The sequence below is a fragment of the Ascaphus truei genome, chromosome 17 (assembly GCF_040206685.1).
Source record: "Ascaphus truei isolate aAscTru1 chromosome 17, aAscTru1.hap1, whole genome shotgun sequence".
NCBI classification, from domain to species: domain Eukaryota; kingdom Metazoa; phylum Chordata; class Amphibia; order Anura; family Ascaphidae; genus Ascaphus; species Ascaphus truei.
This window is the reverse complement of record NC_134499.1, coordinates 24,798,906-24,812,898: the sequence shown is the minus strand read 5'-3', so window position 1 is coordinate 24,812,898 and position 13,993 is coordinate 24,798,906. Positions and strand designations below refer to the sequence as shown.

The window sequence follows — 13,993 nt, the reverse complement described above, 5'->3', positions numbered from 1 at the left end:
GAGACTGTGTCTGTAACAATCCTATGTCCTGCGTTCCACACGCTATACTGTAATTGTGACGCGCTCTGAGTCCCATTGGGAGAAACGCGCTATATGAAATAAAAAAAGTTATTATCATTAAAGTTATTATATCTTGATGCTTCTTTTTGTGAAGTATTTTTTTCTATCTCATTGCAACAGATAAGTCACCGCACTTTAATACTGCAACAATAATTATGTATGCGAATGATCTGAATGTGTGTCACTTTTAGCTTCCCTCTATGTCCAGAGGTTTCCCGAGAGCTTTGGCTCCTTGCCTGTAAGCCCCAGACTCCCACTTAGCAGCAAAGAAAATTTTGCAGACATTGTGGGCCAAAGTGGTTTGCCATCAATTACTGCACAGCACTCGGGCATTTACCAGCTTGTGTAGAAGTTGTAATGTTTGTCTCATCATTAACGAGGTGTTTAGTAGATTTAAGAAGAATAGCCTATTCTAATAAGAACAAATTCTGGAGCGTACTGTATGTAACATATGCTGATTTCTGTCATTTGATTTGAGCTATAATACTTTTCTTGCGACATTCACTCTGGCAAAATTATTGAAGAGCCCCTACAAATACTATTTTATGTAAATATTTATCTTGCAATTGAATTTCAAAAGCCATTGCTGGGTTCAATAATTACACCGGGTTTTTAGCCCTAGCTTAACTTTTTTTGGCAGCCTGCACACAATGTAGAACTAGCAGCCATGTTCAGTCTGATAAATGGGCTCTCTTTGAATGGGTTGCTTGCTCTGTGCTTCCCTGAGGCTTGGGAGGTATTAGCTTTTTCAGTGGGTACCATTCTTAGGATTGTACGCTCCAAAAATATTCTACGATTCAAAGGGATAGGTGTTAAAAAAATCATACAAGAAAATGACTCTGCCAGCCTAGGAACCATTCAGTAATGTTAACTAGTCTTCTGCTGGAGGGACGGCGGAGACGAGGGTTAATTGTGCAACAGACTTCAGCAAAGCAGAATAAATAAATAATGTATGGATTTCACTTGCATTGGGAAGAGCGGTATGCAGCAAAGAGGCAATTTCTTAAGACTAGCAGACGCCAAGACGCTGTGATCCTGATAGAATATCCTTTCCTGTGATAGTCACTGACCTTGCCAAAGTGTGCTGTCATTAGAAAGGTATCTTTAATTGTTTGTTTAAAGCCATTACACCAAAGTGGTTTACAGTGGGCTAGGAAAGTGGTAGTGTGATATTTTGAAATGATCAAATGCATGTAACTTGAACGTCCAAATCTGAAGCTCCTGCCTAATTGCTCATTGTATTAAAAACCCCAGGAGGCTGTTTATCGAGGTCTCCCGGCTGAAAAATTGGGCCAAAATAAAGCGGTGTAGATTTAGTCAAGATAAAAATCCCAATTTATTTCCATGGGATTGTTTCTGCTGACAGAGTGTTATTTTCATACCCATTTTGCAGCTCTCAGACTGTCATAAATAGCTGTGTCAGTGGCAAATTGGTCCTTTTTATTTTTTATTTCAATTAATATTATCCACGGCTGTAAAATAAATACTCATAAGTGCCCTGCCAATAAGGTAACCCCAGAAAACAGATTGTGCCGGTTCCTCATACTGTCTTTATTCAAAGAAAGAAAGAGGAATTGTTTCTAAGATATTTGAAGCTGTTGAGTATGCAATAAAAAAAAAACAAAAAAAAAAAGCCTTATTACTATATTTATTCCAAACCTGCGCACATAATGTTCAGTCAAGGAGAAAACAGCAAAAAACAGTTGTTGATGGACTTAGCAGAGAACTGGATTAAATAAGCATTAGTCTACTGAAGCTGATTACAGGAATATGAAAACGCAGTATCTTAATGGTACATATTTTCATGTGGCAGTTCAGTTGCTTTTCATTTTGCAGCTAATATGTCTATTCTTATGAGTCATTTACTTCTTTAATTACCTTTTGCAGGCAAGGCACCATGGTATATTAATGCGAATGATTTTTACTGCCAGTTTATCATACAATGCCCCAGAAGTTGAAAGGCGTAATTGACTCGGAAGAGCAGCTCATGAAGGAAACAATATTTAGTTGACAGTTTTCCTTGTAGTCTCTGTTGGCGTTTATGAGTTGACACTATGCTAGAGGAGCAATAAACACAATTTTCTTTCAATAACAGGAAAGAGGGTCTTTGAAAATCTGTTTGTGGTGGGGAGATTTGTTCATTTCTTTAGTAATTTTAGGTAATGTGCTGGGGATCACGCACGATTCACTGTAGTCTCAGCTGCCTTTGCCACTGAGCGTTTTATCTGCAGCTGGTTTGGGAACAATACAACCTGTGAGGCAGGATTAAGTCAGAAGATAATCATCTATTTCAGTGTATATTCCTACTTTCCTGCTGCTGCATATAACTCTGCTGAGTATGTAGGAAGCTTAAGGTTTCTCATTGAAATACACCAATTTGGGGCCTTTGAAAAAAAAATCTTTCGGTTGGTTACGTTTTAGAGCTATTTATTGGTTAAATACCTTATTTTTTTTGTACTTTGTATTTTATTGCATTATTGAAAAGTATGGGGTACAGAAAACAAGAGGGGAGAGGGTGGGAAGGGGATATGGGTACAAATGAAGCAGGGTAGGGTGAAGGCAAGGGACACGTTATCAGTGGATCAACATCACATTAGCTGGTGCCATAGGCCCCCACCCTTCACACATGTCTGAATGGTGCAGCCCCAGGATTGGGTTTTATTGCTTTGGGATCTTCTAGTGTTTGAGTGACTGGAAACCCAATTGAATGTTGGTTGGCAATCCACTAGGGCTTGTGAGATCAATTCGGGTTATGACCCTGTAGAGCAGTGTTTCCCAACTCCAGTCCTCAGGGAAGCCCAACTGGTCAGGTCTTAAGGATATCCCTGCTCCAGCACAGGTGGCTCCGTCAAAATGACTGAGCCGCTGATTGACTCACCTGTGCTGGAGCAGGGATATCCTTAAGACCTGACCTGTTGGGCTTCCCTGAGGACTGGAGTTGGGAAACACTGCTGTAGAGAGAGAAAACAAAAGGGTGGGACTGTCACAACCTGACTATGCTTAGTACAGTATAATTCTAGCTCACATGCCCTCCTAATCTCTGACAGGGCCATCCGGACTCCCATCTAGAGGAGACCTGCCTCTAAATTAGAATTACTTCTGCCTCCACCACCCTCCTGAGTCCATCCACAGGCTCCAAACACAGCAATTGTACTACAGTTCTGCTCTTAGAAAGGCCAGTTAAATACCTTTTCTGAGACACTTGTTAACGCGCAACGGGAATGGAATCCTTTAGTGTCACTCATGGCGTTATCATCATCCAGTAAGATGACATCATAAGACGTTTAAAGATGTATTATCTGATGACATCATCTCTGGAATGGATTCTCACTGAGCTTCATATTCTGTGTTCCCAGGACAGTGTGTGTGTGTGTGTGTGTGTGTGTGTCCACACACACAAGGGTTAGGGTTAATGCAAGTAACTGGGTGTCAATTAGGTGCACATATGAAGTTCATATGTAAATGAGGAGTTAATACAGCTACAATTTCAATACTGTAGCGATCAGGTATAGAATATAAAGCAGTTCTTAATTAAATTCCATTGTCAGAAGTTTTGAAAAGGCTCCAAAAATAACACCTTACATTAATATTTATCTGAAGTAGAAAATAACTGGAAATTTGACATTTGAATGAGGTTTTGAAAAAAAAAAAGTATATGGAAGTGAAAAAAACATTACGCTTTAAAAATATATATTTTTTAAGTGAGTGGAATTTTTGTGTGTGTTAGTAATGGAGAAGGAGCGGCTCGGTGAGCAAATACACGGCTGAGTTTGAAGGAGGTGACCCTGGTTTCATTCCCGGTGTCGGCTCCATGTGACTTTGGCCAAGTCACTTTCTCTCCCTGTACCTCAGGCACCAAAAACATAGAGTGTAAGCTCATCTGGGCAGGGACTGTGTGTTTAACAATCCTATATGTATGTATGTATGTATGTATGTCTTTATTTGTATAGCGCCATAAAATGTACATAGCGCTTCACAGTAGTAATACATGTCATATAAATAACAAATATAAATAACACATCATGGGAATAAGTGCTTCAGACATACTGTAAAAGTAACATTAAGGAAGGAGTCCCTGCTCCGAGGAGCTTACAATCTAATTGGTAGGTAGGGAGAACGTACAGAGACAGTAGGAGGGAATACTAGTAAGTGCGTCTGCAAGAGGCCAAGCTTTGTGTCATGTGTCCATGATTATCCAGTGCTACTCATATGCTTCTTTAAGCAGATGTGTCTTAAGGTGGGTCTTAAAGGTGGATAGCGAGGGGGCTAGTCGGGTATTGAGGGGAAGAGCATTCCAGAGGTGTGGGGCAGAAAGTGAGAAAGGTTTGAGGCGGGAGAGAGCTTTAGATACAAAGGGGGTAGAAAGAAGACATCCTTGAGAAGAACGCAAGAGTCGTGATGGTGCATAGCGAGAAATTAGGGCTGAGATGTAATGAGGGGCAGAAGAATGTAAAGCTTTAAAAGTGAGCAGTAGAATTGAGTGTGAGATACGCGATTTAATCGGAAGCCAGGAGAGGGATTTCAGCAGGGGAGACGCTGAGACAGATTTAGGAAAGAGTAGAGTGATTCTGGCAGCAGTGTTTAGGATAGATTGTAGGGGAGACAGGTGAGAGGTAGGAAGGCCGGACAGCAGGAGGTTGCAGTAATCGAGACGTGAGAGAATGAGGGCCTGAGTCAGAGTTTTAGCAGTTGAGTAACAGAGGAAAGGGCGTATCTTTGTGATATTGCGGAGGAAAAAGCGACAAGTTTTAGAAACGTTTTGAATATGAGAGGAGAATGAGAGAGAGGAATCAAGTGTGACCCCTAGGCAGCGTGCTTGGGCTACTGGGTGAATGATCGTATTTCCAATAGCAATGTGGAAGGATGTAGTAGGGCCAGGTTTGGGAGGTAGTATAAGGAGCTCTGTTTTTGCCATGTTAAGTTTCAGTCGGCGGATGGCCATCCAGGATGATATTCCAGAGAGGCATTCAGAAACTTTGGTCTGTATAGCAGGTGTAAGGTCAGGGGTTGAAAGGTAAATTTGTGTGTCGTCAGCATAGAGGTGATATTTAAACCCAAAAGATGTGATTAGGTCACCTAGAGAGAGTGTGTAGAGAGAAAAGAGTAGGGGTCCCAGGACAGAGCCCTGGGGTACCCCCACAGAGAGATCAATAGAGGAGGAGGAGGTGTTAGCAAAAGAGACACTGAAGGTACGATGGGAGAGGTAAGAGGAGATCCAGGATAAAGCTTTGTTCCGAATACCAAGAGTATGGAGAATGTGAAGGAGAAGAGGGTGGTCCACGGTGTCGAATGCTGCAGAGAGGTCGAGTAATATGAGCAGAGTGTAATGACCTCTGTCTTTGGCAGCGTGGAGGTCGTCAGTTATTTTAGTGAGGGCTGTTTCAGTAGAGTGAGCAGTGCGGAAGCCAGATTGTAGAGGGTCTAGTACAGAATAGGTGTTGAGAAAGTGTAGCAATCGAGAGAATACAAGACGTTCAAGGAGTTTGGAGGCAAAAGGCAGGAGGGAGACAGGTCGATAGTTAGAAGGACAGGTAGGGTCAAGCTTGCTGTTTTTGAGTAATGGTATAACGGTTGCATGCTTGAAGGATGAAGGAAAGGTACCAGAGTAGAGGGAAGAGTTAAAGATCTGTGTGAGCATAGGGATTATAGAAGGAGCAAGAGGTTTTAGGAGATGGGAGGGAATGGGGTCAAGTGGGCAAGTGGTAGAGGGCGAAGAGGAGATCAGCAGTGATACATCCTCCTCCGAGATAGCAGAAAAAGAGTCAAGAAAGACAGGAGGAGAGTTGGGAAGCATTGTGGGATGGGAGGAGGCAACAGATGGGATGTTCTGCCGTATGGACTCCACCTTTTTCTTAAAAAAATCAGCAAAGTCCTGAGGTGAGATGGATGAAGAAGAGGAGGCAGCTGAGGGTGGTCTGAGTAGAGAGTCAAAGACAGAAAAGAGACGGCGTGGGTTAGACTTGTGTGTGTTGATTAGTGATGAAAAGTAGGTTTGTTTAGCCTGAAAGAGGGCAGAGTTGAAACAGGATAGCATAAATTTGTAGTGAATGAAGTCTGCGAGCGTATGAGATTTCCTCCAGAGGCGTTCAGAGGAACGAGTGGAGGAATGCAGCATGCGTGTGTGGGAGTTTAGCCAGGGTCTGGGGTTAGAAGGGCGAGGACGGCAGAGAGAAAGTGGGGCATGAAGATCAAGAGAGGAAGATAAGGCAGAGTTGTAGTTCCTGACCCTTGTCAGGGTCTGAAGCGGAACTGAGAGAGGAGAGGGAGGAGCGTAATGTGGAATCAAGAGCTGGTAGGTTAATAGAGTGCAGGTTTCTGCAAAAACGAGGGCGAGATGGAGATGGAGATGGAGAGAAGCGAGAGAGAGAAAATGAGATGAGGTGATGGTCAGAGAGAGGAAAAGGGGAAATGGAGAAGTCGGAGAGAGAGAAGTTTTTAGTGAAAACCAGGTCTAAGTAGTGGCCATCCTTGTGGGTGCTGGCTGCAGTCCACTGTTGAAGGCCAAAAGAAGAGGTAAGAGAAAGAAAGCGGGAAGCCCAAGAGAGAGAGGGGTCATCAATGTGGCAATTGAAGTCCCCAAGGAGAAGAACAGGGGAGTCTGAGGAGAGAAAGAAAGAGAGCCAGGATTCAAAGTGAGAGAGAAAGGCAGAAGGGGGATGAGTAGAGGAAGGTGGGCGATAGATGACCGCCACATGGACCGGGAGAGGAGAGAAGATCTGGACTGTGTGAGCCTCGAAGGAGGGAAAAGCAAGAGAGGGGGGAATAGAAACTGTTCTGTAACGGCAGACCGTACCGCGCGCTATACTGTAATTGTGAGGCACTCTGAGTCCCATTGGGAGAAAAACGCTATATGAATTAGTTATTATTATTATTATTATTTACAAATAAGAGAAGCAGCCAAAATCTGAGCTTTATATGTGCACATTCCTTTTTTCACACTGATAATTAAAAATGTCTGTTGCAGTGGCGCAGCTAGAAATGCGCGGGCCCCATTAATATTAATACTGACTACAATTTTTTTTCTCCCTCCACCATCCTCTCCCTGATCGTCTCCCTCATCCCTCCCCATTCCTCCTCCTCATCATCATCCCTCATCATCTCTCCCCCTCCTACCGATAGATAATAAAAAATACAACTCCCCCTCCCAATACATAATAAAACATACCCCCCACCTCCCCAATACATAATAAAACATACTCCCCACCTCCCCAATACATAATAAAACATACACCCCCCAATACATAATAAATACCCCCCTCGCCAATACATAATAAATACACCCCCCAATACATAATAAATACACCCCCCAAATACATAATAAATACCCCCCCTCCCCAATACATAATAAATACACTCCCCAATACATAATAAATACCCCCCCTCCCCAATACATAATAAATACACCCCCCCAATACATAATAAATACACCCCCTCCCCAATACATAATAAATACACCCCCCCAATACATAATAAATACCCCCCTCCAATACATAATAAATACACCCCCCCAATACATAATAAATACCCCCCTCCCCAATACATAATAAATACACCCCCCCAATACATAATAAATACCCCCCTCCCCAATACATAATAAATACACCCCCCAATACATAATAAATACACCCCCCAAATACATAATAAATACCCCCCTTCCCAATACATAATAAATACCCCCCCTCCCCAATACATAATAAATACACCCCCAATACATAATAAATACCCTCCCTCCCCAATACATAATAAATACACCCCCCCAATACATAATAAATACACCCCCCAAATACATAATAAATACCCCCCCTCCCCAATACATAATAAATACCCCCCCTCCCCAATACATAATAAATACACCCCCCCAAAACATAATAAATACACCCCCCAAATACATAATAAACACCCCCCTCCCCAATACATAATAAATACACCCCCCAATACATAATAAATACACCCCCCCAATACATAATAAATACACCCCCCAAATACATAATAAATACCCCCCTCCCCAATACATAATAAATACACCCCCCAAATACATAATAAATACCCCCCTCCCCAATACATAATAAATACACCCCCCAATACATAATAAATACACCCCCCCAATACATAATAAATACACCCCCCCAATACATAATAAATACACCCCCCCAATACATAATAAATACACCCCCCCAATACATAATAAATACACCCCCAATACATAATAAATACACCCCCCAATACATAATAAATACCCCCCCTCCCCAATACATAATAAATACACCCCCCAATACATAATAAATACCCCCCCTCCCCAATACATAATAAATACACCCCCCCAATACATAATAAATACACCCCCCCTCCCCAATACATAATAAATATACCCCCCCAATACATAATAAATACCTCGACTTAGCTTGGTCTCAGGCCCGGTGGTGGCTGGCAGCCGCACAAAGCAGTTGCCGCCGGGCCCAGCTCTCCCCTGCTGCAGGCTTCTCTCCCTCACACTGTGTCCCACGCGGAGCTTCCGACGTCAGTGCGTTCCGTCGCACGCCGACGTCAGAGAGGCCCTGTCGCACGCCGACGTCAGAGAGGCCCCGTCGCACGCCGACGTCAGAGAGGCCCCGTCGCACGCCGACGTCAGAGAGGCCCCGTCGCACGCCGACGTCAGAGAGGCCCCGTCGCACGCCGACGTCAGAGAGGCCCCGTCGCACGCCGACGTCAGAGAGGCCCCGTCGCACGCCGACGTCAGAGAGGCCCCGTCGCACGCCGACGTCAGAGAGGCCCCATCGCACGCCGACGTCAGAGAGGCCCCGTCGCACGCCGACGTCAGAGAGGCCCCGTCGCACGCCGACGTCAGAGAGGCCCCGTCGCACGCCGACGTCAGAGAGGCCCCGTCGCACGCCGACGTCAGAGAGGCCCCGTCGCACGCCGACGTCAGAGAGGCCCCGTCGCACGCCGACGTCAGAGAGGCCCCGTCGCACGCCGACGTCAGAGAGGCCCCGTCGCACGCCGACGTCAGAGAGGCCCCGTCGCACGCCGACGTCAGAGAGGCCCGTCGCACGCCGACGTCAGAGAGGCCCCGTCGCACGCCGACGTCAGAGAGGCCTCGTCGCACGCCGACGTCAGAGAGGCCCCGTCGCACGCCGACGTCAGAGAGGCCCCGTCGCACGCCGACGTCAGAGAGGCCTTCTCGCACGCCGACGTCAGAGGCCCCGTCGCACGCCGACGTCAGAGAGGCCCCGTCGCACGCCGACGTCAGAGAGGCCCCGTCGCACGCCGACGTCAGAGAGGCCCCGTCGCATGCCAGCGTGGGACACAGTGTGAGAGAGAGAAATCTTCAGCAGGGGAGAGCTGGGCCCGGCGGCAACTGCTTTGTGCGGCTGCCAGCCACCACCGGGTCCCGATCTGTCCCCCCGGTGGCCGCAGCATACCAGGGAGAGAGCAGGCCCCCCAATAGCGTGGGCCCTCTGGCTTTGCCCGGGCTATAGCTACACCCCTGGTCTGTTGTAATCTTAGTCAGGGGGATATATTTGTATTGACTGCACCTTGCTATGTACCCAGTGATCTTTTATTTCCGTTTAGGTTCATAAATAGCATTACTATCAGGTCTTATTCTTTTTCTGATGTGGTGTGTATGTGTCTTGTGTGCTTGAGTCTTAACAAGGATAATTGCTATTTAATTTCTGTGAGAATTAAACCAGACACCAGGCGACACAAACCTACACCGTACAAGTAACAGCAACGCAACTCATGAGTGCATTCGAGTATCTTTCCCAGATTCTCAATCTATCTCACCTCATAACATTCTGTAATTTCCCAGCCTTATGGGTGAAAATTAACACACTGTAATTTTTTACTTCTTATCCATTTTGTACATGGATATTTCCCTAGAATATTTTTTTCTTTTTGCATTTCAGTGCTTGACTAGGGATGGGTTAGGCCAGCGGTGCGCAAACTGGGGAGCACGAACCCCAGGGGTGGTGCGAGATTACGGACGGGGGCGCGGGTTTTACAGAGGCACCGCGCGCTTCCGAAGGCACTTAAATTAAGAGCTGGGGGAGCGGCAGGGCCTCTGTAAACAATACTTACCTTGATTCAGCCGGCATCTGAAGACGCGTTGCCATGACGCCCAGACGCCGGGAATCGAGGTACGGAGAAGGAGGGAGGGGGCGCGCGGAGAGGAGGACATCCGGCAGGGGGGCGCAGGGAAAAACGTTTGCGCCCCCCCTGGGTTAGGCTACGGCTCTAGTGGTCATGGCTGCATGGGCGCAGGAGCGTCAGGCAGCGCGTGCACCCGTTTCAGCCGCGACCTGCTTGGAGTGGAGAGCAGGAGATCCGAAGTGTGGGGCGCGGCCATGACGGTACGTGGTTGGTTCGCCCTCATTGACTGAACCGCCGCCGTGATGTGGCCAATGCTCGACTGCGGCACCAAAAGACAAAAATGTTGTCTTGTGGCCAAGGTGGTCGCGCATCGCGGCTTGTGCGCGCGTGCACACACGTCGACTGGGGCCTGCCCATAGAGGTCTGTGCCTTGTGTGCCATAGCGCGCGCTGCAGCGGCCACTGGGGACCTGGCCTTAAAGCAGGGGTGCTAAACTTTTTTGTCTGCGCCCCCCCCCCCTTTACCTTTTCCCCGGCGTTTTCTGACCAAGTGGCATTAGTCGATGGTGGGTTGCCATGGCGACAAGTCGCCAGAAGCTGCTGGAGACAAGGTACCGGACTTACAGAGGCCTCGCGCTCTCCCCGGCATTTAATTAAAATGTTGTGGGGAAGGGCGCGGGGGCCTCTGTAAGCGCCACGCTCCCCATTTTGCGCACCCCTGGGTTAAAGCAGCAGTGAATTTATTTATTTACATCATATCTACCAAAAAACTCACACGGAGCTAGGAGAGAAAACCAATGACTTTTGATATCCTCATACAAACATGTAAAGATATCTAAAATGTTAACACATAAATAATACATTTAAGTATCTCTCATAAGCAGGAGATGTTTATTAAAATGACCGCATCAACAACACGTGTATTCCTGAATGGCTAAAGTACTATGTATAATGTATGTGTGTATGTATATCTTTATTTATATAGTGCCATCCTGGTACATAGCGCTGTACAACACACATGACATAATATTATAACACAGAATGGGAATAATCTCTTCAGGCATAAAACAATAGGAAAAGGAGTCCCTGCCCCGAAGAGCTTACAATCTAAGTTAGCACTATTATTTTTTAATTAATAACAAAAATGTTTTATATCCACAAAAATAAAAAAAGAATTCAAGATCGGGAAGGTACAAACGAAAGCCCCAGTGTGCTCACTGCATCTCACCCAATTAGTTTACCGACGTCCTCTTCATTTGACTTGTTCATGTATTACTCATTCATTGCTGGGGTGTTACAAAGAGCAGTACATTAGTGAGGATGTACCCTGTCGGGGTTCATGTATCAAGGCTAAAGTGGAACCCTTCTGGGGCAAAACAAAACTGCACAAGATGCTTCAAAGACCAAATTGATTTCAATAAGACTTTGGCATATGGTGCCATTTATTTGCCCCAGAATTGGGCCACTTTTGCCGTGATCCATAGGGCCCCATTGTGCCTCTAGTTTGCTTACACCAGTGTTTTTCAACCGGGGTTCCTAGGAGCCCCCGGGTTCTTTTGGCACCCCTAAAGGGTTCCCTGCAATGTTAAGGTAAATGGAACATTGTATCAAATACAGAACAATTTACAATGCATCTGATCACAGAGTTGCTATTAGAGTTGGTTGGGGGTTCCTCAGAATTGCACTTAGGGTTCCTTAGCCAAAAAAAGGTTGGAGACCACTGGCTTCCACCTAGAACCTGTGCTGGTTAAACATGCTACATGATGTGTTTGTTCTGCTGCTCAGCTCTGTGCAGCAGGTCTGCATGTTTCCTTGCCATCTGTTGTTAAGCTGGCAGCCAGCAAGGCCAGCGTATCCAAACAGAGAGCAGGACCTGCTGTAAACTGAACCTGTCAAACTCTGCATAGCTTTATTGACCTCCCCAGTGTGCAGGGCAACGTGTGGTACCAGGCAGTGACTGCACATATAGTTTGCAGAGGAACTTGGGGGGCAATGTTTAGTTTTTCCGCTCAGCGTTCCCTCCCACTGGCCTCATCTAGTTTATACTAAATCTTCCTATTGACACGGCTTCTTCAGTTTGAAATTATTGTAGCTAACAAACAAATGATAACCTGGTGTGTAAAGAACAAAGCCTTTATGGCCAATGGTTCTCTTTATTTAGAAAGGTGTACAAAAGGAAGTGGTGAGACATTTAAATATATCCCCACTGGCTGCAGGCCTGGTATTATATTATACTGCTTAGTTGTGCATCAATTATGTGCTTCATCATTTAGGGGTACTCAACTCCAGTCCTCCAGCCCTCAGAACAGGACAGGTTTTCAGGATATCCCTGCTTCAGCACAGGTGACTCAATCAGTCCCTGCTTCAGCACAGGTGGCTCAATCAGTCTTTGACTGAGCCTCTGAGTCACCTGTGCTGAAGCTTGGATATCCTGAAAATCTGACCTGTTGGGGGGAGGGGACTGGAGTTACTGTAAGCACCCCAGATTAAGGGCAGAAAATTGGATCCCTAAAAATAGGGGGGACATGATCTGAACTTTGAACTTAAAGTGCATATTGCATCCCTCTCTGTTGAAAATGTGAAATGACATATTAGGGGGAGGTATCCATGTATGTATAATTTTGTTGTGCATGCAAAGTACAGTATATATTCTAGATAATTTTTTTAATACAAAATTATTTGTCTTTCTAAAAATGATGTCTGGCAGAAATACCTAAGTTTAAAGTCAGTTAGTAATTATTTCTTTTTTTGTGTTTAAACCAGCATAGGCAAACAGTAAACAATTAATTTATAGAAGGGTTAAGCTAAAATGTTAATATTGTCACCTACTTTTCTACTTTTTCACCTAAAATTACCATAAATTAATTTTCTTTTTATCGGTATACTCGCTGTGGAATATTTTCCTATATTTGAGTCGCACGCATAGAAGTTTTTCTTGCATCATTTTAAAACGCCATACGAATAATAAAATCGTGCATGCAAGTGATCCGACATAGAAAACGTTTTTTTGTTTAAAAAAAATTAAAATGCATTCCAGGTATTTATGATGTAAGTGTCAGGTGTACGCAATGTGTACTCACTCAAAAAAGTCAACCAGATAACCTTGACATTTGGGACATCGCCTTTAAACGTTGAATTGTATATTGTTATTTTTTTTTAGAATAGGAATGACTACATTAAGAGGTCACCGATTTGCCATGTTTTTGCTAGCTGTCTGAAACTCAGCTCGACTGTCTATTAAACTCCAACCACTGTGTAAACATTCCTGTGTTGTTCCTGGTCTATACAATGGCTTGGGGATCGGGTTTCACCTGCCTGCACATCTTCTAGCAATTAAAGCAATTAGGCTGGAGCGATTTCACATTCAAGGTCTACTATGACATTCAAGTCCAAAACAAGTCTGGAAACGAGACTATAATGGGTGTTCCTTGAATTAAATGAACTTTTGTTTGTTACTGTATCTGAAAAAATTCGTTGGTAATAAAGACAGATACAGCGTATAATGCAAGCATTACCGAGTGTATTTTGTAACAATTCCTCTTTTTGTATATCTGCCCTTTCTGCAGATAATTAGACATAGGTCATTCCTGCGTTTTGGACTCGCTTGCATTGTCTCTTGGCGCTGTAATATTTTTTTCATTCTGAGGTTGAATTCACAATTTGCATAGCATGTATTCATTTGTTTTGCCCAAAGTATCAATTACAGCAATGTTGAGTTAAGCAATAGCAAAATCTTGAAAACTGCAATTTTTGCAAAACTGACAAAGATTAATGGTGACCTCAAAAGACTGAACTAGTAGCAATTTGCAAAATAATAATCAGCCTTTATCGCATTGTATCGGTGC

At 44.8% G+C, this 13,993-nt stretch overlaps 1 protein-coding gene across 13 annotated transcripts in view; it reads left to right on the top strand.

Annotated features, from left to right (window-relative positions):
- Positions 1 to 13,993, top strand: part of FOXP1 (forkhead box P1) — a 501,565-nt gene that overhangs the window by 365,967 nt on the left and 121,605 nt on the right. The gene's annotated exons all lie outside the window — the stretch shown is intronic.